Source organism: Echiichthys vipera, assembly GCF_963691815.1.
Source record: "Echiichthys vipera genome assembly, chromosome: 1".
Taxonomy (NCBI): Eukaryota; Metazoa; Chordata; class Actinopteri; order Perciformes; family Trachinidae; genus Echiichthys; species Echiichthys vipera.
In genome coordinates this window covers 32,071,754-32,089,327 of record NC_139826.1, presented here as the reverse complement: position 1 = coordinate 32,089,327, position 17,574 = coordinate 32,071,754, and the positions used below count along the sequence as shown (strand labels likewise).

General features: G+C 38.3%; 1 protein-coding gene across 1 annotated transcript in view; it reads right to left on the bottom strand.

Annotated features, from left to right (window-relative positions):
• Nucleotides 1–8,834, bottom strand: part of LOC310950454 (E3 SUMO-protein ligase PIAS1-like) — a 56,116-nt gene extending 47,282 nt beyond the window's left edge. Inside the window, exon 1 of the mRNA XM_083918272.1 lies at nucleotides 8,814–8,834. The gene's annotated coding sequence lies outside the window, so the exon portion shown is untranslated. The remainder of the gene's footprint in view (nucleotides 1–8,813) is intronic.
• Nucleotides 8,835–17,574: the final 8,740 nt, after the last annotated feature.

The window sequence follows — 17,574 nt, the reverse complement described above, 5'->3', positions numbered from 1 at the left end:
GAATCTTTTCTGGTAATTGAATAAATAAATGGTCTATATTTATGGTAAAGCCTATTTCTGTATACTCTTCTGTGAGTTGAATGAAAAGTACTGAGTATTTTCTCATTTTATTAGAAACTTTAGTGCAGAATGAAACGTAACGTGTTCTCCAAATGACGTCATTATTGCTGTACCGCAGTTCAGCCACTGGCTTTTTTAACATTGTCATAGAAACAATATAGATAACGTATATACAGACATTTTTATAACAATATATATTGTCAAATCATCCTCGGCCCCACTTTCAATTTCATGTGCAATATCACTGTGGCAACTTCTGCGGCCGGGTTGAAAAGAAGGAATACTTGAGGCGAAGAGTCGGTCACCGTACACACCAACTCGACAGTAGAAGTCAAAACCCCCAACAACAACAACAAGAATTACTTTTTCAATGTCATGTGCAATTTTAGTTTTTACTATGTTTAAATGTCTCGTGCAATATAACTTTTGCAATAATGTGCAATGAGTGAATGAGTCCTTACCCCAAGTGAGGGAGTTCAAGTACCTCGGGATCATGTTCACGAGTGAGGGGCCGATGGAGCGTGAGTTTGGCCGGAGAATCGGAGCAGCGGGGGCGGTGTTCGGTCGCTCTACCGCACCGTTGTGACGAAAAGAGAGCTGAGCCGGAAGTCAAAGCTCTCGATCTACCGGGCCTCGGGGAAGACCCAGGACTAGGTGGAGAGATTATATCTCCACACTGGCCTGGGAACGTCTCGGGATCCCCCAGTTAGAGCTGGTTAATGTGGCCCGGGAAAGGGAAGTTTGGGGTCCCCTGCTGAAGCTGCTGCCCCCGCGACCCGACCCCGGATAAGCAGATGAAGATAAGATGATGAGATGAGATGAGACTAATGTCCAGTCACACTCACTATGATATTAATAACCAGAACCAGTTGGGTAAAGCAGGCACTTCGTCTGTAAATCACACACTAATCTTCACAGTATACAGTAACTATAACTATGAAGTTTGTATGTGAAAGCAAAACTTTCAGGAGAAACTTGCAAAATGCAGCAAGCTGTCCCAAATTATTGTTTCTATTTGGGTCACCTGTGCTGTAGCTGGCACATCTAACGTACTGCAACAAGGTAGGCTACTGCACATAGAGCTTATGGCTCAGGATTTATTGTAAAACAGAAGCTAAGATTGATTTACGTCACACACAAAAACATTGCTGTCATAAGTGAATGAAGTCCAGAAAATGACAGTAAAACTAACTCTGAGATTTATAAACTTCAAAGTGATGGTTTTGCAAACACACCTCAGTCCGAAAGCTTGAAGCAAGATAAAGAAATATTCTATGAAGGACAGACTAGACATTTATTATTCATTTATTTACGATTCACACCAAAATATCTCTGAAATGCCAACATTAAAAAACCTTTAAAAAATAAGCAGGGTGGCCAGAGAAATGCCTGCCTTTCTTTCTCCGCTTGGAAACGCACAATTGAGCTCCAAACTGCTACCTACCCATGTCTCAAATGTGACATGTTTCCACGGCAACAGGACTGTGTAACAAAATCACCACAGGAGTTGGAAAAAAGCTCCGTCTCGCCGAAGCCAAACAGAAGTGGATGGCTGCAGACTGCTCTCACAGGGCAACGTATCTGACAATAATAGGAGCTTAAATCCTGGTTTGACCGGCTGAACATACAGAATACACCTAGTGTCACAGTTTGATGTCTTTATCTGGCAGCCTGTCTGATAAACTTCCCATGCTGGAAGCAATAAAAAAAGGCAATAAACTCTCTACAGAAGTTGGTTCAACACCCCTGACATCTCTGTCGCAGACGAGACGTGCAACATCTGCGTGGTGTTTCACATTGGGAGCGTTTTGCTATTCCACTGCCACACGTCCGCCAATCACCAGTCTCATTTTTACATTTCCAGTGCTTTTTGTGTAGGGAGGCGAAATGAAGAAGCAGTTCCAGTTGGGAAACTGTAACAAATTTTAGCTGGATTTGTCCGAGAGGCAGAAACAGTCCAAAGTAGGTGATAAAGGTAATTTCATAACACGATATATTATGTTTTCTGGTCATTCATATGGTCTATATAAAATAGACACATGGTAAGGACGTTTTGTATGCTCTTGTGTGTACTTAAAAAATTAAAAGTACTTACTCATTTCGTTAAAAACTTTAGGACAAAATATAAATTCTAAATACTTCACATCAGATTTTCTATGGACTTTGAGTTAGCATGAGCTTGTTATAGTCAATTTCGATGATGTAATTGTGTATAACGATACCTCCATGAATATGATTTCATCACGGTACGATTCCACTGGAAGATGATAAACTATCATATTGAAATATCGCATAGCTCTAAACCAAAGTGTGGCGCACCAACACGGGAAGGTTTTTTTCTTTAACTAAGAAAACCAAAATAAAAAAGAAAGCTCATTTCATCCCCTCTGTGTTCAGACTCAGACCTAATAAAACAGATGCGTTGAGGCTGAAAACCTGTAGCCCTGCTCTTTTTCTACAGAACATTGATCCGGTAAACAATTAGGGAACTGATAAACAAACAGACCATAAGCAGAATCAATACAGCCACTGGTATCAATAAAATCTTATGAATCCCTACTTTTGTCTTTGAGAGGATACCGTGAAACGCCACAATATCCGCCTCTTAATCACAGAGTGTGAGATTGAAACACACGGCGACATCTGTGCATGCATGTAAGCCTTAAATACACCACCAGCGGAGAACTGTTATCACTCACTCCTGACTTCCAACGTCTAATTCCCTTAAACTGAAAATTAACTGCAGTGATAATGACAATGACAACAACAGCAATAAGCAGGTGTTGAAAGGATGCATGGGAGCAGAGAAGAGGGCCTGTATCATTAGGGATTAACCTAGCCACGGGCTCTACAAATAGACTGTCTCCACCTATAAGCCGCCAGAGCACAGACAGTTATTTGTATTGCCAGGTTGCTGCTGCTGCTGCTGCTGCAGCAACTCCGCAGAACAGAGAAGACAGTTCAAAGAAGCTGAGGTGGATCGGGACTCCCGTGAAACAAAATGCGATGCAACAGGACACATTTGGGGGGGGGGGGGGTCTGGCAACATCACAGGCATTCACACGCACAGGTTTTGTCTGCATCACAGATTTATGCACCATTTGTGCGTATGAGCTAGAATAATATACGGCCTGAGGCACCCGCGAACAGAAAAATGCAGCAGTGCACACCAATATGAGCTGAAAAGATTTGAAATCAATTATTTTTAAAGAAAACACACAAAAACATTCCCTTGTTATAGCGTCTCAGTTGTGAGGATTTCATGAGTAAACTGAATATATTTGGGTTTCGAACAGTTTGAAGAATAAAACAAGCAATTTGAATTCGTCACCTCCAACTTTAGGAAACCGTGATGGGGTTTCTTCATTATTTTCTGACGTTTTATGGATCAAATTGATTCACATTAATCATTTTAATAATGAAAATGACCATTAGCCTTGTGTAGCTGAAGCCATGAGCCTTACTTTTCTGTAAGGCACTTGGCCCGGTGCACAACATCACAGCCGGTTTACTGCTCTCTGCTCCGCAGGGTGGATACGGACAGAAGAGATAAATCCACTTGTTAAAATAACACACGTTTTTTTCTCAGGTGTGAAACGGCGGCGTACTGCCCTGATGTGTCAGAGTTACTGGGGCTCCCTTTCCATTATTTAACCTATTCACGTCCTGATGTGTAAATTCACATGAGGAGACAGAAGGGGGACTGGTCATTATGAGTCTGTAACTCCAGTGGTTGCATTCATAATATTACTGGTGTAACCACGTATGATACACAATGTAGGAGAGCAAACATCTCACATGTGAAAAATGGATATTAACTTAATCTGATCATTTATGACTCCAAAAACATCCTCGATTCTCAATCAAATAAGCGCTGCAACTCATGATTGAGCTATTCATTATTATCTTTCATTATTTACTTAATCTGTTGACTTGTAAAAGACAAAGCCTGTGACTTCTCATTTGTCCAGGTCGTCGTTATCCCCAAAGCAATTTCAGTCAAAAGCAACTGGACAAATAACCAAGTCCAGTTGCTTTTGACTGAAATTGCTCTGGGGATAAAACACAAACGTAACGACAAATGCTGATCCCACCTTGCCAGAGCTCAAAAGTATATTTTGTGTTTGAGCAACAGTTAAAAAACTCAAAAGGATTAGAAACCATCGGAAAATAACAAATAAATTGGCTGAAATTCCAGAGTTCCAGTTAAATATCTTTTGGGGTTTCTGATTGTCAGACATAACAAGCGTGTAGACGACCAGTGCGTTCTCATTCCCAGGGCGTCAAATACCGCCATTTTGCCACGGCCCTTGCCGTTTTGTGCATCGGTGCCAAACGCACCAGGCTTTCAACTGTAAACCTCCAGGATTAAGAGCTCAAAAGCCTGTGTAGGGAGGTAGGTGGAGGTGGTGGACGGGTCAAGAGAACACCAGACTTCCACCAAGGAGACCGCGGTTCATGCCCCTTGCATCACCGTAGTTACGTTGCAAAAGCACTTATTTTAACCCCACCCGTGATCTTTTTCTAACCAAGTGGTTTTCTTGCCGGAACCTAACCACGTAGTTTTCTACGAGTTCGCAACATAAACGTAAAAAACAGCGACCGGGAGCATCTTGCTTTTGACACCCAGTGACGCCAAACCACCCGGTGACGCCAAGCCACCCGGTGACGCCAAACCACCCGGTGACGCCAAACCACCCAGTGACAGCAAATCACCCAGTGACGCCAAACCACCCAATGACGCCAACACCCAGTGACGCCAAACCACCCGGTGACGCCAAATCACCCGGTGACGCCAAATCACCCGGTGACGCCAAACCACCCGGTGACGCCAAATCACCCAGTGACGTCCTGACAAAACGCCGTTATGGGACGAGTTGGGATGAGACGTTGGGCTTCGTTAAATTATGGCATTTCTCACTATTTTCTGACATTTACTAGATATGTAAAAGGATCTGCTGATTAATTGACCATGACAATATTCCACTTACAGTGTAAACAAAGTGAAAAAGCGAGCAAATGTTTAAGTTGAAGAAGCTTCTTCTTCTTCTTTAAGTAGAAGAACCATCTCCCCATAAAGAACTGCATTTTTATTAATCAAGTTTATGACAAACTATATTAAGAGCACATCTGGCTTTTCAAAGGAGGCAGACGCTAAAGCTTCATTAGAGTCTGTGCAGGCGAGCAGCAGCTGGCACAAAGGAGCACGTATAGATCCACAGATCCTGGGCAACCAGTGGAAACACGGTGGGGAAAAGTCTAAAAATAGCCCAAGTCTCTGATCAATAACGGAGAGACATGTTCCAACTGTGCTCAGTGAAGTTAAATTAACACTGTTTCAGTGCAGTTACATGTTAAAGGCAATGAAACTAAATACACTGACTTAAATACTGTACTTCAAGGTACTTGAAGTTGTACTTGAACTTGATTATTTCCATTTTATACAGCGTCATACTTTTACGCCTCTACATCTCAGATAAATATTGTAGGGCTGCATTAACGATTATCTTCTATCGTTTGGTCTGTTAAATGTCAAAAATAGTCAAAAAAGGTCCAAATATATTCAGTTTAGTGTGATATAAAATGGAGAAAAGCAGGAAATCTCCATATTTGAGAGAAAGAAAACAGCATTTTCTGCCATCTCTGCATGAAAAATGAGTTTAGTGATTAATCGGTTACCCAAACGGTTGCACATCATTCTTCTGTTTATCACCTTGCAGCTCAAAAATATGAAACTTTCCATTCCCCTGCATTTGTCTGACAGCTTAAGTTCATTTTTGGATTGCATGTTTTTCCTCCCCTGCCTTCTGCCCGGTTAAAACCACGTACTTCCAGGTTTGTTGCTGTTGCATGTTTGTGATAAACTAAAGGATGAAGTTTTGCTTTTTGTATTTAAAAAATTACCCTTCTTCTTAGGCTAAATAAAATATTTAAAAACGATTTAAAAGGTACAGAGTTTTTAAGGGACAGCGACGATCTCGCAGAATATGATGCACTGATGTGGACGAAACCAACAGAATATAAAGGAGGTAAAAACATTACCTGAAATATCTAAGGCAGGAAAACGCAACATACACATTATTACCATCTGAAAATACTCTCGTACGCCGTGGAGTGTTTTCACAGTGTGGTATTGACAGCATCTGAGGGCGCACTCTCACTGTCCCTCCGTACCGTGCCCCAGGACGTTTCACGGCTAAAGTCTAAAGTTCGTTCGACCAGTGTGAGTGCAACCATCCAGGCGCGGTACACTTGCCGTCCAAGGCCCGTTTGGGAGAGGTGGGCTTTTGTAAAGCACGTTTGCGCATGTACGAGCACGAGGATGCACATGTGTTCGAGCACGAGGCCTACAGCGGTTCTGACGTCATTTTATGTGCGCCTGTTCGGACATAGAAAAAAAAAAGGACGGACCAAGAATTGGACCTGAATTCTTCCTGTGAATGTGACTCGCTGTTTTAATGACTCGCAACTAAAAGACTTGGGTCTCAGAAGTTAAAGACTTGTGATTCGACTCGAGACACGATGACTCAAATGACTTGTCTGTGTTCATTTAATGCTGTCAGATTATTATATACATCAGTGTCTGTGTAATGTGTCTGTGTAACTCTAAATAAGTTATTATATCACTAACTCACTCTCCAGAGTAAAACGTTGGTATTCTGACTGAGAAGAAATTAAGAAATAAATAAACTCAAGTTTTAGTTTATATTGAATACTTAGAGTTCTGTTTAGAAATCTTGTTTTTGATTGAGAAGTTCATTTATAAAGTTGTTTTTAATGACATTTATTTCACCGGACATCAACGATTATAATACAAATTCAATCATTCTTTATACTTTGTGAAGATTTTACATAGACTGGACAATTAAATCATGAGAAAGGTACCTCTTTATTATTTTTTTTTTGTTGGGTTGTGGGTAGCCTTTATTTTTTTATTTTTTTTATCAATTATTTTATTTTTCAGTGTTATAAGCTCTGTGCATATTTCATGTTTAACGCTCTTAATGGTTGTCTTCTCGATTTTATGCTTTTCATGTAAAGCAATTCGAGCTGCATTTTTTGTATGAAGGGTGCTCTATGAATTGAGTTTATTATTATTATTATTAACTGTTTAAACTCACCTTAACTAAGGACTTGACTTATTATTATTATTATTAAGTGACTAAACTTACCTTAACTAAGGACTTGACTTATTATTATTATTATTATTAACTGTTTAAACTCAGCTTAACTAAGGACTTGACTTATTATTATTATTATTATTAACTGTTTAAGTTCACCTTAAATAAAGACTTGTCCAAGAATAAATTAATTATCTGAGTGATATGTGCGCTGAGAGTGGACCACCTGGACACTTATAGATACTACAGGGATAAGGTTTTTTATTTGAGAAATGAATTTATATAATTAGTTTATAATTATAGAAGTTTAATTACATTTATTTCACTAGATAGCAATAACTATAATACAATTTCAATCCACTGTCATACACGTTGAAAAGGTTATAGATGCATATCATTAGACAGGTGTCTTTTTTTCTTTAAAAAGAAAATAAAGCCTGGATACTGCAGGTAACCTCATGACTTGAATCACCGTAACCACGCACTTGACTTGTCCAAGAATAAATTAATTATCTGAGTTCGACCACCTGGACACTTATAGATACTGCAGGGACTCTATGGTTTTAGGGATATGTTTTTTTATCTGGGAAATTAATTTATATAATTAGTTTATGATTATAGAAGTTTTTATTACATTTATTTCACTAGATATCAACAACTAGAATACAAATTCAGCCCATTGACAAGGTTATAGATGCATATCATTAAACAGGTGTCTTTTTCTCTTTAAAAAAAGAAAATAAAGCCTGGATACTGCAGGTAGCCTCATGACTTGAATCACCGTAACTACGGACTTGACTTGCCCAAGAACCTGGACACTTATAAAACACCTATAGATACTGCAGGGACTCTATGTTTTAGGAGATGATGTTTATTATTATGTCAGACACTTTGAAAAGGTTATAGATGCATTAAACAAGTGTCTTTTTCTCTCTTTTATTAAAATAAAGCCTGGATACTGCAGGTAGCCTAAGTGACTACGCACTTGACTTGTCCAAGAATAATAAATGACTCGAGACTTATTTGCGTCACGCGCGCTGAGAGCGGACCACCTGGACACCTGAGCCGCCGGCTGCACGTTACACATTTCTTGTGTATCAACAGGTAACGGGAGTCCCGGGTAACGAAGGAGCCGGTGACTTCAGCTGCAGACGGACTCGGCTCCTGTCATGCACCAACTTTATCACCGTGCTTTCTGACACACGGAGCCGCTGTCACATGAAAAACGCTCCCGAGGAAACACGATTTCACAGGAAAATATAACTCCCACACACCGGGACAGTGACAGCTGTGATGCCCCGGAGTGACCCGGTTCATCCCGGGTTAAAGCAGCACACAGATGATGGGTTATATGAGTGAGAGCCGCCCTGCAAGCAGCTGCTGGAGTGAAGGAAACGGTCCGTGCAGCCGAGAACCAAAACCAGCGCGTCTCAATATCAACATAAACATGCTCGTGCAGGCTGTGCATGGAGCTCGCGCGGATTCAGTAAAGTTGCCGTTGCGTTTGAGCGCTAATGATTAAAATCTGACGTTTCAGCTCCCCCGAGCATTAAAAGCACTGACACATCCGTGTGACAATCAAAACGCTCGGTAACCGACTAAAAATGATGATGATTTCAGGCTGCGCCTTACCTTCAGTTCCGCACTCTCCGCCATCTTGTATTTCTGTGCGCAGGCGTGGTGAGGTGCTGTCACATGACTGGGACGCGCAGAGCTGGTGCCGTGAACAGCTTCGTGAACGCGCAAAGGGTGCGTTCAGGTACACAAAAGAGGAGAGGAAAAATTAGTTGTAAGATTTTGTAGCATGTTACAGAAATATATCAATAAAAAAATGGTATTAATTTTACTATAATTGTTAATAATATTAACTGACACATTACAATTAATAAATACAATAAAATACATTTAAAATACACTAAAAATAAACAACAACAACAATAATAATAAACAATAATGCAACAATAATAATAAATAATTTCCCCCTGGGATTATTAAAGTATTTCTGATTCTGAATAATAATAATAATAATGATAATAATAATAATAATAATAATAATAATAATAATAATAATAATAATAATAATAATAATAATAATACATTTTAATTAATAGTACTGTTTATAGTACTTTTCAGAAGTAAAAGAAAGAAAACAGCAAAAATGTTCAGTGGAAAAATAGAATAGATTTTGATTTGACTTAAAAAAATATATATTTAATTAAGAATAAATAAATATAATTTGATCAAAATAATATAATTTATATATTTTTAAATACATTAAAATAAAACATAAAAACAATAATGATAATAATAATAATAATAATACATTTTAATTATATTACTTTTCAGAAGTAAAAGAAAGCAAAAAGCAAAAATGGTCTGTGGAAAAATAGAAAAGATTTTTGATTTGACATCAAAATATATTTAATTACAAATAAATAAATACAATTTTATTTAAATAATATAATTTAGTTTTTTAAAATACATAACTAATAAACCATAATAATAATAGTAATAATAATAATACATTTTATTTATAGTACTTTTCAGAAGTAAAAGAAAGAAAAATAGAATAGAATATATATTGAAATATTAGAATTCATATGTTTTAAAATATATAAAAACATACTAATAATTATAACAATAATTCATTTTAATTATAGTACTTTTCAGAAGAAATAAAAGAAAAAGAGCAAAAAAAAACAGGAATGGAAAAATTAAATAGAATAGAAAAGAGAAACAGAAAAACAACTATTTCATTTTACTTTTTTTATTGTTTTGATTTTTACAGACCTTTAAATCAGATCTCATGGTCTTCCTTATGAATGAAGTTTTATCTGTGTACAAACTATCCACTGCTCCTAATTCTATGTTATATTGCTGTACTATATTATATTATATAATATGCTAAACTATATTGCTAGATAATATATCATGCTATAGCTATTATGTTAATATGGTAGCCTATAATTTTTCATTGCATTCGATATTATATCATATTTATATTTCAATACAGACAAACGTAATTTACTCATATTTTATAATAATCTGCTGTATGCTGTTTACATATACTATGCCTTGCTGACTTTACTGCTACCAATTACCTTATAAATGTGTCCTTAATTGCACTTGTATCTTTCTATTTTAATATATTATACTATATTTGTTTTAAATACTCTCTGTACTTATGTCTGTCCTTGTGCTGCTGCAACAACAGAATTTCCCCTCTGAAGATCAGTAAAGGCTCTAATCTTAACTAGAACAGAATAAAATGGAAATGTGCATAACGTGCAGATTTTTGAGTCTTAACTTGTTGAAAAGGATCTGATAAATTGCTGACCATCAGTACTCATTAAACCCATGTTCATGCAATGTTTTGGCCACACAACTTAACTCTAAAGTGTCTAAAACAGACTCTCAGACTCATTTTTCTTTCACCTGTTTCTCTCTTTACACCTATTAAATAGTGCGTATGTGATTGCTCTTGGATTTGCTTTTACTGTAGCTTTTTAAACATTAACATTCAACTATCCCATTAGCATTGAAGTGCTTCTATTCCACTGGGCTTTGACCAACAACAACAACTCATTATTACTAAAACAAAAAAGAAATCCAGGTCATCAGTCTCTGTCTCAAATATCAACAAAAGCATGTTTTGTATGACTATCCTTTTTGCAATCTTAAAAAACGGGGCCATCTGCGCCACACCTCCACATTCTCAGCTCATATTCCCTTCTGTACGCAAGCGCTGACTAACGGCCAGCAGAGCCAAAATGAAGACATGTCTGGCCCAGATACGTCTGCTATGTGAGTTAAATCATTCTTCAACATTAGCGATTGAAATCTATTCTTCCATCCAGCCTGTGACTTAATGACTGGCAATCTAAAATCATTACTGTCTGGAAGATTAGAATAAGTCTGACACATTGCATGGATCCACTCTTTATACTAATGGAAAAACCTTAATGCACATAAATAATGCATTTGTTTTAGGCTTGTATCAAAATGGCACACTTTGCATGTATTAGATTTACACGCTGACCTGCAGCTTTATTTAATCTTGTTGTGCTCCTCAAAGCATTAAAAACATATCTAACAGCAACACCTCCTTGTCCACAAGCAGTCTAAGTTGCTCTGGACAACCCAAAGACTTTCGTGAATAGTTTTCAGTGAACAACTGGAAAAAATACACTCAACTACGTCGTATTATTTGCAGTCTAACACCTGAGAACAAAGACTATCAGCACAGATAAAACATTTTTGGGGAATTACGGTCAGTAGACCTGTTGCATTATGTACTTTTGTATCAAGGATGCCAACAAGCCTGTTTCAAGGGACCGGTTACATTGTGAGGCCTTTAACCAGAGACCTGATAAAACTGGAACCAAGAACATGATGTATTTACTCCACATACTCTCACATGTTCATGTAAAAAACTATACAAAACTTAGCAATTAACTCTCATGTTCAGCACATCAGTTCCTACTGAATAATTTAATTTCATAACTCAAATCTTCTATTTGCCACTTGCAGCAGAATTACTTGGTAAACTTTCTTGAAAGTAACAATGAGTGCACTGTATACTCAAATGGCCTCCACAGTCACCAGATCTCAGTCCAGTAGAGCACCTTTACGCCGCCGGGGAACACAAGATCCACTTAACGGATGTTCAGCCTGCGAATTTGAAACAAGTGTGATGCTATCATGTCAAAATGGCAGAAAATATCTAAGGAACGCTTCCAACAACTTGTTATGTTCATGCAATGAGGAATTGAGGCAAAATGCATTCAACCTGGTTTAAGCAGTGTTCCTGGTGAATATATATATATATATATACAGGGGTTAAATCTCTCCTATTCGGCATGTTCTCTGTTAAAAGAGGTTCAAAAACACAAAGAATCACATTTTTGGGGGATTTTAAAATGTCACACATCACACATCATCTCAAATATGCGTTGAAAGGAGCCAGTTGAGGTGGTTTGGGCATCTAGTAAGGATGCCCCCTGGATGCCTCCCTAGGGATGTGTTCCAGGCACGTCCAGCTGGGAGGAGGCCTCTGGGAAGACCCAGGACTAGGTGGAGAGATTATATCTCCACACTGGCCTGGGAACGCCTCGGGATCCCCCAGTTAGAGCTGGTTAATGTGGTCCGGGAAAGGGAAGTTTGGGGTCCCCTGCTAGAGCTGTTGCCATGCAACCTGACCCCGAAAAAGCGGTTGAAGATTTAGATATTTATAATAAGTGTTGTTTTGAACCTGAAACATTTTGGGAAACAAAACAAGGCAGACATGCATCTAGAGACAGACATGAAGCAATTTTGAAAATTTGTAATGAAATATTCCAGCACCCTGAAATATATTGTCATTTGAAGTGTGCAGGGTACAATTAATGCTGTGCTCGCCATCTAAGCTTACCATTAAAGCTATTTGTGACAAATATAATAGGATGTGAGCAGAACAATGGCGTGCAATCAGACCCATTGTGTCCCCAGCGAAGTTGGAAGTTATTATCCATGCAATCATTTCCTCCAGTCTTGACGTCTGCATTTTCCCTGCCTTAGCAAGACTTTTCTGAATCACCTACAAGTGGTTCAAGATGCTGCTGCCAAGCTTTTGATCAAAGCTTCATAGGGGGTCAGGACCTATTGATTGATCTATAACTTTCAGTAAAAAAATAGTTTTTAGTCGAGCTGAGACTAAGCCACGCCCACCAACTGCAGCTACAGCTGAACAGTACACTGAAATATATTTTCCGAAAACTGAGAGAAATATACAATACAGTAACAGAATATCGATTCATATTTGATCAGCGCTGCCTACTTTCATAGTTTGATCGGAGTTCAGAGGAGAGACTCCTTGGCTGTGATTGGTTGTCGGTCTGGCGCGGTGGAACGAGCTGATGACATTAGCAGCAGACAGAGAGGTAGAGATACATCACCTTTATGAAGATTGTTTGTCTCATTGTACTGTCGGCATATAATCACAGTTTGAGCAACATACTTTTTTTTACAGATATTTACCGACTTCAGCTTTGAGGTGACAGACAAGTTAAACAAATATACAGCTGACCTATATCTCAGCATTTCATTCATGTCTCTGAAGAACACTACATTACAATGATATCCTTAAAGTTTGGATTATAATCAGTTAAGATAAACAAGACATAAGCAAAACTTCCCTCTCTGCTGAACAGCCTCACGTGCATTACAACGGTTTCAACAATCAAAGAGCGAACAGAACAAATGCCAAGCATCAGGGAGAAAAAGGGGGGAGAATGAGTTTGTGGCTGAAGGTGCTTCTGCTGGAGGTAAGCAGCTGGTAGAGAGGGTGAGCGTTGTTGTCCAGGATGCTGTGCAGTTTAGAGCATCCTCCTCTCAGACACCGCCACCAAAGAGTCCAGTGTGACCCCCAGGACAGAGCCAGCCTTCCTGATGATCTTACTGATCCTCTTGGCGTCTGCTGCCCTCAGTCTGCTGCCCCAGCACACAACAGCAAAGAAGATGGCACTGGCTACCACCGACTGGTAGAACATCCTCAGCATGGTGTTACAAACATTGAATGACTGGAGCCTCCTCAGGAAATAGAGACGACTCTGGCCCTTCTTGTGAACAGCCTCAGTGTTCTTGGACCAGTCCAGTTTGTTATCCAGGTATACTCCAAGGTATTTGTAATCCTGGACAACATCCAAAGATGTATTTGCTCAAAATCCATCCGAATCACTTGTTTACACAAACTTTCTGCTGTTATTCTTCACTATTTTGGTTAATTGTACATTTTATTCGTTGTTCTGTACTGTTATTGTTACATATTATTGAATATAACATGAAATCTCCATAAAATTTGTACTTAATCAGGGCTCGTCAGTTTACTCCCTTAAGGATAAAGGGAACCAGACGGTGAAGGCAGAAAGGATGAAGTCTACTGCCAAATCCAGTAGGTGGCGCCATTTTATTTCAAATGAAGATGAATCCAAAATACCATGAAGTGAACTCTCAGGTCCTGAGTTAAAACCTGAATAACCTATTTGTCCATAAGAATATATTTTATACTATATATTTATATTTCCTCACTAAAAATGTATAATCGTACCAAACACATTATCAAACCCAAACCCATTATCAGAAAAGCCTCCTCACCTCGAGATTCATACAAAGAAAGCATCTCCTGAAACAAATAATCTGTTGACAAACTAGTTCTGCTGCTTGTTTCACACACGAGAGATTCACAGAGGTTTCATTATATCATTATGTATCGCTGCCAGACGCTGTATTGTTGACAGGTGCCCGCTGACCACATGTTTATATAAGCAAATGATGAATCAGCAGTACAGTCTGCAAATACTGTCAGACAATATGTCCAATAGGAAGATAAAAGATTCATCTTCTTTCAAAATGTTTGATATTACAGTGGGTTTAATGATTTGTGCAAATGGACTGAATGTAGAGCAGCTGATTGCTTTGAGAACATGAAATACAAACACCCGGAGTGACAGATACTCTGTCCACGAAAAACAACTACAGTACTTCTAAATACATAATTATATATTGTGATATAAATATATCAATATAGATCTAGAAAATCATCTGAAATAAACATGTTTATGGAAATATCATATGCATTAAAAGTGTCTAATCACAGTGGTGGAAAGATTTCCGTTTTCTTCTACATGACATGTCAACACAACTGATATGTATATTATATATTTTTTTACATATGTTATTTGTTTTAACATCATTATTTTCCTCAGCACTAAGTATTTTAATGTTTGTTGATTATAAATTGCTTATTTATTTTGTCAATTATCTTTATTTTTTAGTTTCTTACAAATGAAATAAACAACAATCATTACGGTGTGATAATGTGTGAGCTGCAAATTTTTATTTGGACACATTTATGTTTATGCCCAATGTGTCATATACAACATGCAACAAGGAGCAATGTGGGAACACGAAGCACGATCCTACTTGTCCTACTTTAAATTAAAGTTGCATAATAATGAACTTTATCATGAAATCATTTATTTTGCCTGTATTCAGCAGCTTTCAGGCCTTCTGTCTTCAGTGTACGGTTCCACTTTGGAGGGTTTAGAAAAGCCTGAAATCACCTTGTTAAGGAGGCATGTGTCATCATGCATGGATTACTGAATTGGCCTGCTGTATATCAGCCAGGCCTCAGGGGCCCGGGGGCCCAAGAAGTCAGGAGGCTACTAGGCCCTCAGAGACCCCTACAAAGAGGTGCAAAACTACCACAAAGAAACACAAAATGACCACAATAAGAAGCAAAGTGGGCACAAAAGGAAGGAAAATTACCAGAAAAAGTAACAAAATGAGCACAAAAAGAACACAAAATAAGCTATACTACAGCACAGAGACACAAACCAATTATACAGAAAAAATGAATATGCAAAGAATATGAAAAACACCAAATAACCACAAAATATGTAAAAATTTCCACGAAGAGACACAACACGACAATCAGATACAAATAAATATCAAAACAACTATAAAAGGAGGCATAAATGACCACGATTAGAGACAAAATGGCCACAGGGAGACACCAAAAGACTACGAAGAGAAACAAAACAACAATAAAGTCACTTGTAGTCGTTTTGCGTCTCTTTGAGTCTGTGAGTCTCTTATGTAGGGGATTGTGGGGTCCTTTACATGTCTGCAGGGTCCTATTATCACATAATCCATCAGTGCTTGTCACCACATATCAACCTTAATCCAGTGTTTGTTGATGTTAAACAGCTAAATAAAAATACATTAAAGCAGCCAATCATTCCCACAGAGTTCAGTTCATCTTCGCAGGTCTTGTTAGTATTCAAAGAGAACCGTCGGAGGGCAATTACGTTCACAGAAAATTAACATTCATTGTGTGTCAGTGACATTATGCGAGTATCTGTCTCCGTATGAAGCATCCAGAGACCGAGAGCCGTGTAATCAATATCTATTAGCCCTCCCATCAGAAGAATTAGATTTCACTATTAGATCAGCCTGCTCCCCTGACTCGACGTCAAACATTATAAGTTGACGGGACATGTCACGCACTGATGTAGCCGCCTAATGAAAGAGATCATGTTGAACTCAAATACAATAAGAGGAAATATGATCCATCTCATGAGGAGCTCTTCTGTGCGGAGGCCAGCAGGTGTCAGGCTCACACCAGCGGAGGAAACAAATGACAAGTAAGGGTATAAAGCAAAAAGTGTGTTTCACATTTTATTAATATTGACATGGGTACATACATGAATGGGTAAATTAGTGTCAGAAACGACAAATGAGAGAAAATGAAACGCAGCTGTGCGAATGGTAGATTACAGACACACACACACACACACACACACACACACACACACACACACACACACACACACACACACACACACACACACACACACACACACACACACACACACACACACACACACACACACACAGTGTCTTCTTCTTATAAAAACACCATCAGATGATGGGAAAAGGTTTTGGTTTTGTCTGTTATGACTCACAGAAGCATTTAATGATAGAAAAAACCCTAAAACAGAGAAAATGATCAAATCAAATTTGTGTTAAAATTGTCTAAACTGTACATGGTGTCTAAAAATGGCTCAACTGTTTTTTTTTTTCCTTTTTTAAATGATCACTTCGAAGTTTGTGCGACAGAAAATATTTTACGGTTTGATGTCAAACCCGAATTGAAATAAGTGCTCATAATAATGTATTCTATTTTAAACATAAAAAGTGTTTATGATAAAAGAATTTGGTATAAGACAGCATGGTCAAATTCAGAAACGTTGCCCATTTAAAGTGCTTAACAACATATACAGTGTTGCAAATGATCTAAACAATAAGTCAAACAAATAAATAACAAATATATAAGTAAAAACTCGAGACATTCAAACAAGCAACCAAAGCGAAATAATGAGATACATTTCAAACTGAATATCACAATTATACGAGCCATTGCACATCGTCACGTGATATATATATTTATATATATATATATGTATATAGTGTTGTTTTTTTCTTTTTAGAGTAAAGAGCAGACGACTTTGATTCGGAGAGACTCCTTGGTTTGAGCTTCTTAGTTTCGGATCGACAATCCCTTTGACTCACAACATAAAAAATGGACTCCACGCTGAAGATCTCTTTTACTCAAGAGTTCAGTTTTCTGGGGGGCGAGTCTTCACTCAAGTGCTAAAATCAGTGGTGTGTCTTTACAGCAGGTTGGTAATCCTTGGGTTAAAGGTGGGACGTGAACACGAGAGCTCTCCAGGCGGATCTGTGTGTGCCTGTGTATATGTGTGTGTGTGTGTGTGCCTGTGTATATGTGTGCGTGCGTGCGTGCGTTTTCTTTTTTTGGCTGTGCTGGGGGTCAGGTGCGAGGTGGTGCCGGACA